Genomic DNA, 17,731 nt, shown 5'->3' on the forward strand with positions numbered 1-17,731 from the left:
TTGTTCCATAAGATCCCCAAGTGTCGTGTAGGCTTCCTTGCGAACTCCGTCGACAAAGAGCTAACGTTGTTGTCTTCGACGTTCTCAGGGCACTTGTATTGAAATGTTAAGTCAGCCTGGCCTTCTGGCTTGCCAGGGACTTGGCACAATATCCACTCTTCCCACTATTTCGCTTGAGACCGTTTTCCAAGGAGGTACACTGATGAGCCGTAACACTATGACCACAACCTACCGAAACGTAGGATGCCGCCTGGTGATGTTGCGGGTGCGTGATACTGTAACGAAATTATGTAAGACTACAACACGCAGAAGTGGGATCATCCTAGCGAAAATATGGGCTGCAAATGCGACTCTGACATGGGATTGATTAGTACACTCCTGGAAATTGAAATAAGAACACCGTGAATTCATTGTACCAGGAAGGGGAAACTTTATTGACACATTCCTGGGGTCAGATACATCACATGATCACACTGACAGAACCACAGGCACATAGACACAGGCAACAGAGCATGCACAATGTCGGCACTAGTACAGTGTATATCCACCTTTCGCAGCAATGCAGGCTGCTATTCTCCCATGGAGACGATCGCAGGGATGCTGGATGTAGTCCTGTGGAACGGCTTGCCATGCCATTTCCACCTGGCGCCTCAGTTGGACCAGCGTTGGGGCTGGACGTGCAGACCGCGTGACACGACGCTTCATCCAGTCCCAAACATGCTCAATGGGGGACAGATCCGGAGATCTTGCTGGCCAGGGTAGTTGACTTACACCTTCTAGAGCACGTTGGGTGGCACGGGATACATGCGGACGTGCATTGTCCTGTTGGAACAGCAAGTTCCCTTGCCGGTCTAGGAATCGTAGAACGATGGGTTCGATGACGGTTTGGATGTACCGTGCACTATTCAGTGTCCCCTCGACGATCACCAGAGGTATACGGCCAGTGTAGGAGATCGCTCCCCACACCATGGTGCCGGGTGTTGGCCCTGTGTGCCTCGGTCGTATGCAGTCCTGATTGTAGCGCTCACCTGCACGGCGCCAAACACGCATACGACCATCATTGGCACCAAGGCAGAAGCGACTCTCATCGCTGAAGACGACACGTCTCCATTCGTCCCTCCATTCACGCCTGTCGCAACACCACTGGAGGCGGGCTGCACGATGTTGGGGCCTGAGCGGAAGACGGCCTAACGGTGTGCGGGACCGTAGCCCAGCTTCATGGAGACGGTTGCGAATGGTCCTCGCCGATACCCCAGGAGCAACAGTGTCCCTAATTTGCTGGTAAGTGGCGGTAGTAGTTGAAAACACGCTGACAGCTGTGAACCATCAGCATCCCTTCATGCTTGATGTCTTCCCTGATCCCGATGTCATCTTTCAGCAGGATAATTGTCTGTGTCTTGGAGCCAGAACCGTGCTACAGTGGATTCAGGCTTATAGTGAACTCACGTTGATGTCTCGGCGACCAAATTCGCCTAATGTAAATGTTATGGAACCCATCTGGGTCGCTATCTTGCGCCATCACCGCGTACGCAAATGAGCGGCTCGTTATTTACGCAAGTCACATGTCCTGTGCGTAGATATCTAACGGTATAGAGTGTAAGGTGTCAGGCAAATCCAACACCTTCCATGAAAACCCTGACATGATAAGCAAATCCAGTAGTATGTCACATAGCTCGGAATAAATCGTGACATTAAAATAACCAAGTAATACGAGTAACGAGTGAGCAAATGGAATACCACAGACTAACACAAGAATGCCTAAATGCATGTCATACCTTCCCACCGTGCGGCAGACGCAGTTCCGAGGGGAGAAACGAGAACAGAAGCGGAGAGCAGAACCGTGTTAAGCTAGAAGACACTACGATAAGGGCCGGATTGGACACCCACGTCGCCAGCTAACCACTAGGGCCACACAACCCGCACGTTTTAGCGTGAGACTGTTTCGCGTCTCTGTTACGTCAAGGACCACCCCCCAGCCCATGTTAAAAGCTAGAGCCCTCCAGAAGAACAGTATAGATCTTACGATAACGCTAAAAGGACCACACCAGCTGCAGGTTTTAGCGTGAGACTTTTTCGCGTCTCTGTTGCGTTGCAAACTTTAAAAACATTGCCCCACCACGAAAAGTATAACGTTTCTCATTGGACTGACAGATAGTTTTTTTTTTTTTTAAACCAACTTCGGTAAATTGTTGTAAGGAGAAGGAGTTGCTTGCGAGATGTCGAGGTGAGCGGAGCTGTGCTGCCCGCCGCTGCCCTGACGCACGCGATGCCGCATTTTTGAGCGCATAAGGCTTCACTCAGAACTGCAGAAGTCTCATCTGTTACACCCCGTTTTTGCGTAATACTAGTGTCGATCGTCAATTGAAGCTCACGGTGTTCACATTTGCCACTTGAAGTAAAAATCTGAAACGCAATGATTTTTCTGTTATATAGTTATTGAGAAGCCAAATCAGCCACTGTAATTTACGACAAGTTAGATAAGTTATTAACGATAATTGAGGGTCACTGTAAACCATTTTGATATTTTTTCTCTTTTGTGAAACTTAATTTAAACCTAGATTATAGATGTGATATGGCATAGGTCATTCTTCGCACCATTGTAGAACTTAGAAACCCATTCAGGGAATATTCGTTCACATTTTTGTTGAACGCAGTTGGTTTTTACCATCCTGTATTAAAACACTTCCTTTTATCAATAGTGCAATTTATAAACAATGTTTTGTCAGTAGAATAAAATTTCCAATGGTAAACTTAACTGCTTTTTCGACGTTATTTTACCAGCTAACTAAAAATAGGAAAGCCTTGAACCCCTTCCACTAAATTTAGTTACTATTAAGATTCTTTTACAGGGAGTGCAGTGGAGCTGACGCTGAGATCATTAAGTATTTGGTTATATCATCGCTAGTATCACTCAACTCTTCTGAATTCTACATGTCATGTGTGGTCTGGCATCTCCTTGCCAGCAACACGTCCCAGGTTCAAACTAGTTAATTCCCTAAAAAACACGCTCAGAGCGTCGTTGCGCGAAAGTGGTATGGAGACACGATACAAAACAAACAGACACCACCATAAATGTTTAGAACAGCTCCACAAACCTACAGAAAAACTGTCGGATCTCTGATAAGCAGAATTAACGATTTACCTCGCTCCAAAGACTGACAAACAAGCTATTAAGCAAGAAACTTTTTGGCAGATTAAAACTGTATGCCGGACCGAGACTCGAACTCAGGATCTTTGCCTTTCGCGGGCAAGTGCTCTACCAACTAATGCCTACTAATACCAACTAATACCTATGCACGACTTACGCCTCATCCTCACAGCTTTACTTCTGCCAGTACCACGTCTCTTACCTTCCACACTTTACAGAAGCTCTCCTGCCAACCTTGCTTTCTTTCAGGAGTGCTAGTTCTGCAAGGTTCTCAGGAGAGCTTCTGTGAAGTTTGGAAGGTAGGAGACGAGGTACTGGCAGGAGTAAAGCTGTGAGGACGGGGCGTGAGTCGTGCATGGGTAGCTCAGTTGGTAGAGCACTTGCCCACGAAAGGCAAAGGTCCGGCACACAGTTTTAATCTGCCAAGAAGTTTCATATTAGGGCACACTCCGCTGCAGAGTCAAAATCTCATTCTGGAAGCTATTAAGCAGGTGGTCATAAAGTTTTGGTTTGTCAGTGTATTCCCCTTGCGGCCAAGGGAGTAGGTTTCCCACCTTCTCCTATAACTGTTTAGTGACCAGGTTGGACCTTACTAAATGAGCTGTCACAAGGAGTGTAAGTATTTTTTTTTCTTTATTGTATTTCAATGCCCCATCTGGGACTGGTTGGCAGCAGCATATGCGTTGTTCTTCAGACGAAAAACAGTAATTGTACAAAAGAAGTCATTTAAAATAGCAGAAAGGAGAAAATAAGGTGTACACAGATATAGAAAGGGGGAACAGTACGGAAGAGAAAAGACAAAAAGGGGGCGACTGCATAATGGAGATAAAAACCGTAAAAAGTATGCACAAAAAAACCACACATTGGGACTATTAAAGAACACAAGGCGAAGTATGACCGGATCATAAAAGGATCTACAGTCGGTGTAGCACGTAACAATCACTGACAATAATACTATGTACAAGTCCTGCATACTTCATACAATTAAAATCACAGCTCTTGATGCACAGAGAACAACTCCAAACACAGCACTGATGTAGCAAACTGATGGCGATGAGCAAACAGAGAATCTCCCAGGGGTATGGAGACGAGGGAGAAGGGATGAAGGGAGGGATGGGAGGAGAGGTGGGAGACAGGTGGGGGGTGAACCGAAAAGGGCTGGGGAGGAGAGAAGGACGTGGAAAGGAAATAGTCGAGGAGGGGGTGCAGGGATGCAGGGGAAGGGAAGGAGAAAAATCCGCACTGGGAGAATGAGGAGAGAGGAAAAGGGAGACGCTGGGCGGGGGGAACAAGGCCAGGTTACAGCTGCAAGGAAGGGGAGATGTCACGGCAGCGTTCAACATCTGGGAGGGGTAGGTGTTGGAAATTGCCCTGATGAAGGAGATGGAGGGTGTGGAGGCGGAGAGAGGGCGGGATACAGTGATAGAGGCCTGGCAGTGGGCAGGAGGTGGAGAGGGAGGAGGCAACCAGGGGACGGTGTGGATCAAGTCTGTGGACAAGGTAAAGGATGCGAAGATGTTAGAGGAAAAGGAGGAGGTAGAGGAAGGGGATGAGATCACACAGGAGTCATGTGGGGAAAGGAAGGTGGATACGGAAGGCAAGGCAGAGTGCATGGCGTTCTAGGATTTGGAGGGCCTTATAAAAGGGGGGGGGAGGAGATGCAGGCAACGCTGGCATAACAGAGGATAGGACAATGAGGGATTTGTAGGTGCGGAATATAGTGAAAGGATGCAATCCCCATGTCCAGCCAGACAGGAGTTTCAGGAGGCAGAGGCAGGAACGGGCTTTCTGCTGGATGGTCAGGAGATGAGGGGTCCAGTGACAGTTGAGGGTGAGGCCTAGGTACCTCAGGGTGGGGGTGAGCTGGATTGGATGACCATAAATGGTGAGGTAAAAATCGTGGAGACGGAAGGAGCGGGTGTTGCTGCCTATGATGATTGCCTGGGCTTTGGAGGGGTTGATACGAAGGAACCACTGGTTACACCAAGTGATCAACTATTCAAGGTGGGTTTGGAGGGTGCGTTAGGACCGTTGAAGGGTAGGACAGAGAGCCAGGAAGGCGGTGTCATCAGCATATTGGAGAAGGTGGACAGGAGAGAGTGGCTTGGACATATCAGCGGTGTACAGAAGATAGAGGAGAGGGGAAAGGACGGAGCCCTGGAGAACGCCAGCAGTGGTATAAAAGATACGAGAGTTGCTGTCGTGAGTGTAAGTAGACTACATGGTTGCTACGAATACGTATACCAATTTCCATGTGCGAGTATTACTTGGTTTACTGGAGAAGACGACACGGAGTGTTTTGGAAGGGTGTTGAACTCACCTTCCACGGTGAAGACGCAGGCGGAATAGAGGAAGGCGTCGCTGGGGACAGAGGCGGCGCGCCGTGCCCTGAAGGCGAGAGCGGCTGCCAGAGAGACAGCGGAGAGCAGCAGCGCGCCAGCCAGCGCCGCCCACAGCCGGCCAGACAGCGGCTGCACGAACACCCGCCACTCGGGCCCTCGAGACACCTGCTCGCGGCGCACGAACAGCGTCTGCCTGCGTCACGCCGTGGTCACACCTCGATAATATGTTTCTTCCTTATTCGTCTTTGTTGTTGAAGTCAGCTGAATACAAGTGATACATTTTTTGTTCACTTTTTTTCCGCGCTATATTTGGACTATCATAGCTCCTCACCCACAATTTAAAAAGTATTGTGTGGGCCATAGTCCTCCACTCACAAGGAGATCACGTTTACTCGTCATCACCAATTTCATCCAGATTTATGATATGTGCAGCGCTTAGCCCGAAATTAAAGTGAGAGAAGGGAGAGTTTCAGATGGCTAGGTGTTTGATTAAAAACAGCGCTTTTGGCGCAGGTCGGGAGAGGCGTGAGCCATCCGTGATGGCCTAGCTTCCAGACAGCGGTTGGCGCAGCCTAAAGATTAAATAACTGTACACGCAGAAATGTGGAATCGTGTCCGTAAGTGGACATTTTTTCAGTACTTTCACTACAGATAAATCGAAAGAATGCTCAATGCGCTGTATTCATTTATATTTTCGTAAAAAGCCTGAAAGGAAAAGGCAAAGCAAGATATGGAATTGAAATAAATTTCTATAAAGGAATTGTAAGGCGTGCTCGAGTGCTTCATACACTACCACCCATTAAAATTGCTACCCCACCAAGATGACGTGCTACAGACGCGAAATTTAATAGACAGGAAGCAGATGCTGTAATATGCATATGATTACCTTTTCAGGGCATTCATACAAGGTTGGCGCCGGTGGCGACGCCTACAACGTGCTGACATGAGGAAAGTTTCCAGCCGATTTCTCATACACAAACAGCAGTTGACCGGAGTTACCTGGTGAAACGTTGTTGTGATGACTCGTGTAAGGAAGAGAAATGCGTACCATCACGTTTCCGACTTTGATAAGTGTCGGATTGTAGCCTATCGCGATTCAGCTTTATCGTATCTCGACATTGCTGCTCGCGTTGATCGAGATCCAATTACTGTTAGCAGAATATGGAATCGGTGGGCTCAGGAGGGTAATACGGAACGCCATGATGGATCCCAACGGCCTTATATCACTAGCAGTCGAGATGACAGGCATCTTATCCGCATGGCTGCCCTGGCCAGCACATTCTCCAGATTTCTCACCAACTGAAAACATCTGGTCAATGGTGGCCGAGCAAGTGGCTCGTCACAATACGCCAGTCACTACTCTTGATGAACTGTGGTATCGTGTTGAAGCTCCATGGGCAGATGTACCTGTACAAGCCACCCATGCTCTGTTTGACTCAATATCCGGGAGTATCAAGTTCGTGATTAAGGCCAGAGGTGGTTCTGGGTACTGATTTCTCACGATCTATGCACTCAAATTGCGTAAAAATGTAATCACATGTCAGTTCTAGTATAATATATTTGTCCAATGAATGCTCGTTTATCATCTGCATTTCTTCTCGCTGTAGCAATTTTAATGGCCAGTAGTGTATGTAAAATTAAATACTTTCATATACTTTTATTATTTACAGTTGATTATCCGTCGTAAAACATGGCAAGCAGTGATTTTCTCGGCACCTTGCACACGTTATAATCACCACATATTTATATTCACGTTGTTATTTTACCGAGCTTGTTGGCTCAGTGCTTAGCACACTGGACTCGCATTCCGGACGACGACGCGACAGACCCCCGTCGGGCCATCCTGATTTAGGTTTTCCGTGATTTCCCTAAATATTCAGGCAAATAGCGAAATGGTTCCTTTGAAAGGGCACGGCCGACTTCCTTCCCCATCCTCCCCTAATCCGATGGGACCGATGATCTCGCTGTTTGGTTGCCACCCGCAAACCAACCAACCAACGTGGTTGTTTTAAGGTTACTGTAGGAAGACAGACTTGCTTTACATTCATTAGATTCTCTCACATCGCACACTTCGCCCAACAGAATGTACAACTGCTGCAAATGAATGTATTTTGATGAAGTCATCTCAGGACGTGATTTCTTTTTCTCTCTCGGCGTGATAGAAGTAGTTTTGAAGGTTTTTCACCAAATCATTTCCCTGGGAAAAGAAATAGACATCGCATGATCGTACTAGCGGAGGGCGTTTAGGAGGGAATCACTGTAATACTGTACGATGACATTTTACCTTCATCTTGAAAGTAGAATACGCTACTGGCCATTAAAATCGCTAAACCAAGAAGAAATGCAGATGATAAACTGCTATTCATTGAACAAATATATTATACTAGAACTGACATGTGATTTACATTTTCACGCAGTTCGTGTGCATAGATCCTGAGAAATCAGTACCCAGAACAACCACCTCCGGCCGTAATAACGGCCTTGACACGCCTGGGCATTGAATCAAACACAGCTTGGATGGCATGTACAGGTACAGCTGCCCATGCAGCTTCAAAACGATACCACAGTTCATCAAGAGTAGTGACTGGCGTATTGTGACGAGCCACTTGCTCTGCCACCATTGACCAGACGTTTTTAATTGGTGAGAGATCTGGAGAATGTGCTGGTCAGGGCATCAGTCGAACATTTTGTGTATCCAGGAAGGCCCGTACAGGACCTGCAACACCCGGTCGTGCATTATCCTGCTGAAATGTATGGTTTCGCAGGGATCGAATGAAGGGTAGAGCCACGGGTCGTAACACGTCTGAAATGTAACGTCCACTGTTCAAAGTGCAGTCAATGTGAACAAGAGGTGACCGAGACGTGTAACCAATGGCACCCTATACCATTACGCCGGGTGATATTTCAGTATGGCGATGACGAATACACGCTTCCAATGTGCGTTCACCGCGATGTCGCCAAACACGGATGCGACCATCATGCTGCTGTACACAGAACCTGGATTCATCCGAAAAAATGACGTTTTTTGCCATTCGTGCACCCAGGTTCGTCGTTGAGTATACCATCGCAGGCGCTCCTGCCTGTGATGCAGCGTCAAGGGTGACCGCAGCCATGGTCTCCGAGCTGATAGTCCATGCTGCTGCAAACGTCGTCGAACTGTTGGTGTAGATGGTTGTTGTCTTGCGGGCGTCCCCATCTGTTGACTCAGGGATCGAGACCGGGCTGCACGATCCGTTACAGCCATGAGGATAAGATGCCTGTCATCTCGAGTGCTAGTGATACGAGGCCGTTGGGATCGAGCGCGGCGTTCCGTATAACCCTCCTGAACAGACCGATTCCATATTCTGCTAACAGTCATTGGATCTCGACCAACGCGGGCAGCAATCTCGCGAAACGATAAACCGAACTCGCGATAGGCTACAATCCGCCCTTTATCGAAGTCGGAAACTTGATGGTACGCATTTCTCCTCCTTACACGAGGCATCACAACAACGTTTCACCAGGTAAAGCCGGTCAACTGCTGTTTGTATATGAGAAATCGGTTGGAAACATTCCTCATGTCAGCACGTTGTAGGTGTCGCCACCGGTGCCAGCCTTGTGTGAATGCTCTGAAAAGCTAATCATTTGCATATCACAGCATCTTATTCCTGTCGGTTAAATTTCGCGTCTGTAGCACGTCACCTTGGTGGTGTAGCAATTTTAATGGCCTTTAGTGTATATTGATTATTATTTCGGATATTTGGGGTACAAGCAAAGTAAAAACTGAAAAGAAAAAATCTTCCTCTCACGATCTCCAAATTACCCGTCTGTACTTTTTCCGCTGTCCTGGCCGCTACATACAATTTGCGCTCTCACAAATGCCTCGTGCCTAACCTGACCAGCACCAAAAATGTTTTTTTTTTTTTTTTCCTAAACGCTTGGAGCTACCACGTCTGTCACTTTCTGGCCACGCCTTGCGTATATAATGCTTTTGGATGAAATAGATGACGGTGGGTGGACACTATCCCCTTGCCAGTCCATTTAGCTGGAACCAACGACCCCCATGGCGCAGCTCTCATGCTATGCAGCTAAGCATGCGGGCCCCGATGCCCAGGCAGAACCTAGTGGTTTTAAATGGCAGCTGTATTATACTAATAGAACTGTTATACATTATACTGAAAATAGGGAATTTGAAAAGAAAAAAATGATGATTTGAGAAGAGCGATAAAAGACAACACTATAGACTGAGTAGCTGATGTCCCTCCACTTGCGCTGCCCAGGGCGCGGACGTCCCGAAATGTGCCCTGGAGCCCGACCTTTAGGCATTACTTGCTAAGGTATGTTCATTTGCTAATCTTCTTAATACTTGATTCTAAGTGGTATCTGTATACTATGTGATACAGGATTAGTCTTGATGCATGTTGTGTATGTTCTTGCACCTCATCGTGTATTTTATCATATGTTATTCTAACTTATGCTCTGAGCTAATAATCTGTCATTACAGTTAGTGGTTTAAGTTGGTGCCAGAAAGAGAAACTGGGTACTACCATATTATACCATAGTCTCTTTGGTTCGTTTTATGATTGTTCCAATATTTGGATTTTTTTACGTGTTCTTCTCTGTTTGCTGTCTCCTCGATGTTAGAGAGGACTGTTGTATTGCTGTCCTTATCTGAACTAAACCAGTCGTCTCTTTGACGACTGATGCTATGTCTGTATGTCTCATTGTAAGGTGGCAGAATGAATGAAGGTCAGTTTCGCTCCTTACATAAGAGTTTTATACATCGTAACAGGAACGTGAATATGACACCTAACTTACTTCGGCAGATTTGCCTATAAGTATGTAATGCAAAAGAGATGACACTCAATCGATGGTATTAACATAACACTCTTATATAACGTATGTCAATGAACAAAAGATGAAAGAAGCAGCGAGAGGAAACGTTTTGTGTGGAAACGAGCGCGGGCAGATGCAGAGGCCGCACCCCAGGAGGCACTACAGAAAGCTCTTACGGGGGCGCCCCGCGGCAGGGGCCAGCGGCCGGACAGGTGACGCATACTGCAGGGTGAGTAATGGGCCACCAGAAGTAGGACAGAAAACTGAGTTTCGGAATTCGACATGGATATGAACAAAACCAGTGATACAGTTGATTCTGTGAACAGTGAATGGACACATCTGAGCCGACATGAAATGTTCGATTGGCAGAAACGAACTAGAAAGGAAATTCTTCCAATCCTTATGTAGGATACAGCAAACCAGTGCGTAACAGTATTGATTAAAAACAGTCTTGGTTGCAATATCAGTTTTAAGGCGTTTCGCCTTATTTAGGCATTTTCAGGTTATGTTTTCTAGATGGACGCGTTCCCGTTCACAGAAGCGAGTAACCACTCGCTCCTGTGAACGGGAACGCGTTATGCAGATCTTGGTGCCTCCAGCGTTCATCTAGATAAGGTACCCTGAAAATGCCTAAATAAGGAGAAATGCGTCGTTGAAGATTAAAAAAAACTAAAATTGCAACCAAGTCTGTTTTCAACCAATACTGAACTAGAAAATATTTTGGCGCTGTTCAATGGTAGGGCCCTTGCAATTGGTAGATAGTTTCCACAAAATAAGAGGAATGCTCCTATCGGTCGAAAAAAACCGTTATGTGGAGAACGAAAGAATCCAGCTCGGGAGAGAGTAAGGCTACGAGAAAGACGAGAGTGAAGTTTTCTTGGACTCTTCTGTGAACTGGCGTCAAGTGCAGAACAGACCGCATAACGCTCTGTACGACACAGAGGAGAAATTTGAGTGAACACTGCTTTCACTGTGGCTCACATTCAGCTAGATATTAGCTGTAGCATCGTTGAGCTCCCACTGTGGAGAAACGAACCAGCCAGTTAGTTAATTGTCCTTGCAAGGACTGAAAGGGCATTTTAATATGCACCCTGCTTCAGTCATGTAAGTGCATATCGCCATATTCCAAGACTAGGGATGAGTGCATGTTGTCTCGCATCTCTAGAAACACAGGGGGGATTTCTGCTGAAAAAATCGGCAAAGTCTTAATTAGATTTTATAGCAATTTCAGTGGGCGAGAGCAGCCATGCAGACGACAGCTCATCGCAGCTAAGGTAAATACCACGCACAGAAGCGTTAACTTGTTGGTTCACTGTAAACTCGAGCGACCTTGGCTAATCTCTTACTCAATTTGTTATGAAACTAACCAACCACCGTAGACTTGATTGTCATTCTAAATAGTACCTAACTTTCAACCATATTTATCATAGAACTGGCCAATATGATGAAGTAGTCGTACGAATAATTTTGTGAAGAAACTTCTAGTTAAGGTTTATCATTGTTATGTTTAGGATTATTTCACTTTCTGAGGACGAGATGCGTTTGTTTGACAATTGTCGTAACACTGTCACATTGTAAACTGTGTAAATGTGTGTATTTCTGTGTTAAGTTTGCAACATTAAACCAAAGTTATTTACAGCTTACACAGTTGTTGTTGATCAGGCACGAACCTTACACCATTCATTTATAGATGGTGTGTTTTGTCTTGCAGATGTGGTCTCCTAGTTCATTTGCATGTCCCCACCTCGTGAGTGTGTTGTACCGTTTCTGTCGTGATCCTGTCATGTTTCGTCATGTGTGTGTGTGTGTGTGTGTGTGTGTGTGTGTGTGAGTATCGCCCACAGTACAGCACGATGAGACCTATGTTCACCGCATTGGCAGTTATCGACTGCAGGGAGTGAGATGCGCTGTAAATGTGCGGGAGAGGAACCGCGACCAGTCAGGAAATGAACTGTGCGACGGCCAGGATTGGACTGATTCATTCATAACCATCCCGTGATGTTCAGCAAAAAGGTTTACCCGCTACGGTCTTGATCATTTTGGTTCCAGCATGGGAAAAAAACGTTTAACTCTTCCAAAATGGACCATCTCTCCGGAAAGGAGATTGGCAAGAGACTATGGCGAAAGGACCACAACAGATCACGGATTACGCAAATGTCACCTAGTCGTAGGACTGCTTGATGAGATTCAATACAGTAAAGATGTTCCATCTTCTTGTTACAGGGCCAGCACCCAGTATTATGCTAGAAATAGATAAATAAGTTCCGGAAAGCTGTCTGCAGATTAATCTGAAACGTTTCGAAAATCGGTTCACGGAATAATAAAAGCTATTCAAAAAGTGACTGGTCGCACTTTTATGTATTTACATTCAGTTAACAGTCACGGGTTCTAAAATATCCGTGTTGGATGAGCTTAATCTTAATACACTACTGTCCATTGAAATTGCTACACCACGAAGATGACGTGCTACAGACGCGAAATTTAACCGACAGGAATAAGATGCTGTGATATGCAAATGATTAGCTTTTCAGAGCATTCACACAAGGCTGGCGCCGGTGGCGACACCTACAACGTGCTGACATGAGGAAAGTTTCCAACCGATTTCTCATATACAAACAGCAGTTGACCGGCTTTACCTGGTGAAACGTTGTTGTGATGCCTCGTGTAAGGAGGAGAAATGCGTACCATCAAGTTTCCGACTTCGATAAAGGGCGGATTGTAGCGTATCGCGAGTGCGGTTTATCGTTTCGCGAGATTGCTGCCCGCGTTGGTCGAGATCCAATGACTGTTAGCAGAATATGGAATCGGTTTGTTCAGGAGGGTAATACGAAACGCCGTGCTGGATCCCAACGGCCTCGTATCACTAGCAGTCGAGATGACAGGCATCTTATCCGCATGGCTGTAGCGGATCGTGCAACCACGTCTCGAGTCAAGAGGTGGGGACGTTTGTAAGACAACAACCATCTGCACGAATAGTTCGACGACATTTGCAGCAGCATGGACTATCAGCTAGGAGACCATGGATGCGGTTACCCTTTGACGTCGCATCACAGACAGGAACGCCTGCGATGGTATACTCAACGACGAACATGGGTGCACGAATGGCAAAAAACGTCATTTTTTCGGATGAATCCAGGTTCTGTGTACAGCACTATGATGGTCGCATCCGTGTTTGGCGACATCGCGGTGAACGCACATTGGAAGCGTGTATTCGTCATCGCCATACTGGCATATCACCCGGCGTAATGGTATGGGGTGCCATTGGTTACACGTTTCGGTCACCTCTTGTTCACATTGACTGCACTTTGAACAGTGGACGTTACATTTCAGATGTGTTACGACCAGTGGCTCTACCCTTCATTCGATCCCTGCGAAACTCTACATTTCAGCAGGATAATGCACGACCTCATGTTGCAGTTCCTGTACGAGCCTTTCTGGATACAGAAAATGTTCGACTGCTGCTCTACCCAGCACATTCGCCAGAACTCTCACCAATTGAAAACGTCTGGTCAATGGTAGCCGAGCAAGTGGGTCGTCACAATACGCCAGTCACTACTCTTGATGAACTGTGGTATCGTCTTGAAGCTCCGTGGGCAGATGTACCTGTACACGCCATCCAAGCTCTGTTTGACTCAATGCCCAGGAGTACCAAGGGCATTACTAAGGCCAGAGGTAGTTGTTCTGGGTACTGATTTCTCAGGATCTATGCACAGGAATTGCGTGAAAATGTAATCACATGCCACTTCTAGTAGATTTTCCAATGAATACGCATTTATCATCTGCATTTCTTCTTGGTGTAGCAGTTTTAATGGCCAGTAGTGTAAATCGTTAATTCTGGCACAAAATTTTGCTAATACATTGTTGTTGGTAATACACAATACACTGTTCGCAGTACAACAAGCTACCTGTCGGCGTAGAGCGGCATGGTGTAGTGCATGGCACGCGACCGCTGCACCATGAAGGTGAGCAGCTCCACGGCCAGGTCGGCGTCGCCCGTCTGCAGCAGGCCCACCAGGCCGCCCCACCTGCCGCCCACCTCGCGCCCGAAGCCCCCGTCAGCCGGCACCCGCAACTCGTACCTGCAACGCCACAGCATCCACCTCACACAAGCTGGCAGACACTAGGCTACACAGTGCTGACAATGCCGGGGCATGCCGGAGACAGTTGCAGTTTCTCTCTCTCTCACTCTCTATCTCTACCTCTGTCTGTCTGTGAGTGTGTGTGGGTGTGGGTGAGGATGTGTGTGTGTGTGTGTGTGTGTGTGCGTGTGTGTGTGTGTGTGTGTGTGTGTGTGTGGATGGGTGGGTGGGTGTGGATGTGGGTGTGAGTGGGTGGGTGGGTGTGGGTGGGTGTGATCTGTATGTGTGTGCATAGGTGGGTGGGTGTGTGGGTGTGTGGTGTGTGGACTTGTGGGTGTGTGTGTGTCAGTGCATGAGAGGGTGCATGTGTAGGTGCGTGTGTGGGTGCATGTGTGGGTGCGTGTGTGGGTGTGTGGGTGTGTGGGTGCATGTGTGGGTGCATGTGTGTGTGGGTGTGTGCGTGCATGTGTGGTGTGTCTGTGTTTGTGTGGGTGGGTGCTTGGGTGGTTGGGTGGGTGGGTCTTCGGTGTGCTTGTATTTCGGTTTAGGGGCTCTCAGAGTCGAGGTTATGAGCGCCCATAAGAAGATTACTAGAAACGAATGTGGTTAAAACGCAGAGAATGTGATAAAGAAAATAAAATGCAGTCTGACAAGGAGAGATGCCCAGTGGTGGGTCCGAGTTTTTGATGTATGTTAAGATGCTGGGAAGCACACCCTGCACCCCATTCACTCTGTCAGGTCCTCGTTTGCAAGTAATCGACGAAAAAATCCGGAATTTTACGTGACGCTAAAAAAGAAGACAATTTCGGAAACTGGTTGTATGGTGTAATGGACAGGGTAGGACTTCCATCTGTTGAAGGCTGTGGGTTCAAATCTCGTCACGTGCTCTATTTTTTAACTTTTTAATCTTTATCGAAATGGCTTTCACCACAAGTTTTCATCAGTTAACTGCTTTAAATGAAATTCTTTGTTTTCATTCCTTTGTCACCTCTTTCCAACCATCGCATGATTTTTTTCGTTTCTTCTCATTTTTACATAATTCTTTTTCCACTGAAAACATTTGTGAATGTGAATATAATTATATTTATTTACTACAATGTTCAAATATTTGGAAATGCCGATCTACCTCGTATAAACAGAAAAAGAAATAATATATTTACATTGACTATCTAATGGTGTCAGAAATGTAATTCGTTACAAGACATGTGTTTTTTTTTTAATTCTAACCGTCACACATCATTTAAAATATAGCCTAAAATACTATTACACTGTGGACAGAATAATGCAGATGATTTAAATTAAAGAAGGAGATATAAGTAAAACAAAATTCAAGCAAAATGAGAAATAAAAATTATGAATGTTGTAACATGGACGAAAACCTGGGTGATAAAACTAAACAAATTAAATCGCAATTAATAATAACATTAATTAAAATCACGAACAAAGATTTCACTCGGAAGAAGAATGATAGAAATAAAAATGACAGCTAATGAAGAAGTTGGTATGACGATTACTAGGATGTGACAAGGAAATAGAAGTTAAAAAGTACAGTTAAACCTATCAACTGAATAAAGTTAAAGATCAAAGAAACTTCGATAAAAATTTATAAAGAAAGAAGCGTCAACATGTCACTGCATTTAAACACTACTAAGCATTTAGCAAAATTCACAAATTCTTTTTTCGTCAATCACTCACAGACGAGGGCCCAGCAGGGTGAATAACTGCAGGGTCTGACGGCTGGGATCGTCTAGATCACTGGGTAAATGATGGTTTCGAAAACTCGGTCGGACTACTGGGGAGCTCTTCCTGTCAGATAAAATCGTACTCACTCTCTCTGCACAACGGCACTAGCTCACACCCTGTAATCAACATCCAATACATACTACAAGCGTAAGTGTACAATGTATCGTGCCGCTAAAACTCAGAAACGAGTCCCTGTACGTTCAAGGGAGTTATGTAGTGCAGTAGCTCTCTATCCCCCCATGAAGCAGGTTTCCTTCTTTTACCTGAAGGGCGTGATTTCGAACATATAAGGCCTGGGAACCTTCATCCTCTAGAAATTTCTAGAACATTCCAGAACATTCGATAGTATTTGAGAACGTTCCAGAACATTCGAAAGCATTCCACGACATTTCAGAATGTTCCGAATGTTCCACAAAGATCCGGAATGTTCTGGAATGTTCGCAAATAGTCTGGATCATCTCAGATAATTGTGGAACATTCCAGAAGCCTCTCCGATGTTGTTTAATGTTCTGAAACATTATGGCCATTCAAAGCTTTTTTGGTACGTTCTGGAATTGGGCTACGTACTGATGAAGACCTGTCGTGGGTTCTAACGTCAGTTTCTAATCATTAGCGAAGTTGGCAACAGAAGAAGTAATGTAGTGAGTGAACAAAAACAAACAGTGAAGTGTGAGTAGTCAAAGTAAAACAGTGACTAAATATAAATCTAAAATGAAGTGTGAAAAGTGTGTAAAGTGTACTTTGTGTATTTGTTAATAAAAAGTCGATTTTATTTACATTTTAGACAATGCCCAAATGTAAAAGTGGAGATCTTGCCATTTCTGAAGCAAAACGGAGAAAACGAAAACAACAGCGCAAAGCACGTTTAAGTTCCCAACGAACGATGATCAGCACCTTGAGAAGCAGAGAAATCGAAGAACAATGAAGTGAACTTATTGAAGAATCAAGAATTGTGACACAATCTTATAATAAAAGATTGCAAACTCAAGCCAGCCCTGAAAATTTCACCCCACGAGATTCACGGTGGAGGACAAGTAAACAGTGCAACCTGACAAATGAAGTATTCCAATACGAACCGACGGAAAAATATAACAAACGCAAACCTATCGTAATAGGAAAAATTATTAACATCTGCCAGTTCTGAAACGCGAAAAAGTTCAGTTACCCCACTGCAAGCGCCTTCACAGGAATTTTTACATTACATGACTGGGGAAACTGCAGAATCAAAACACTTTATTCAAAATGTAAAAGCTCACAAATCCTGCTTCCAAATGACTTCTTTCGTGGTCACTTAGATCAGCACTAACAGAGATGAAATCGATTATGTTTTTTTTTTTCATCCAAGAACAAATATATCACTATAGATACTATCACTACCCAACGAAGACCACAAATTTCTACCAGTATACTTCATCAGAAATGAAGAAAGAGAAACTGATCAACGAGGCACAAGTATCAGTGGGCTGAGACGAGAAGTAGACCAAGACGTAAGGGCGATCTTACACTAATACGTACCGCTCTCCTTAAACGATCACCAAACTCTCTGATGAAAACGTTTTGCAGTTTAAAATCTTGTTTCGATATCTTCGTCTTACTGTTATTTT

Source organism: Schistocerca gregaria, chromosome 3 (genome assembly GCF_023897955.1).
Source record: "Schistocerca gregaria isolate iqSchGreg1 chromosome 3, iqSchGreg1.2, whole genome shotgun sequence".
Classification (NCBI taxonomy): Eukaryota; Metazoa; Arthropoda; class Insecta; order Orthoptera; family Acrididae; genus Schistocerca; species Schistocerca gregaria.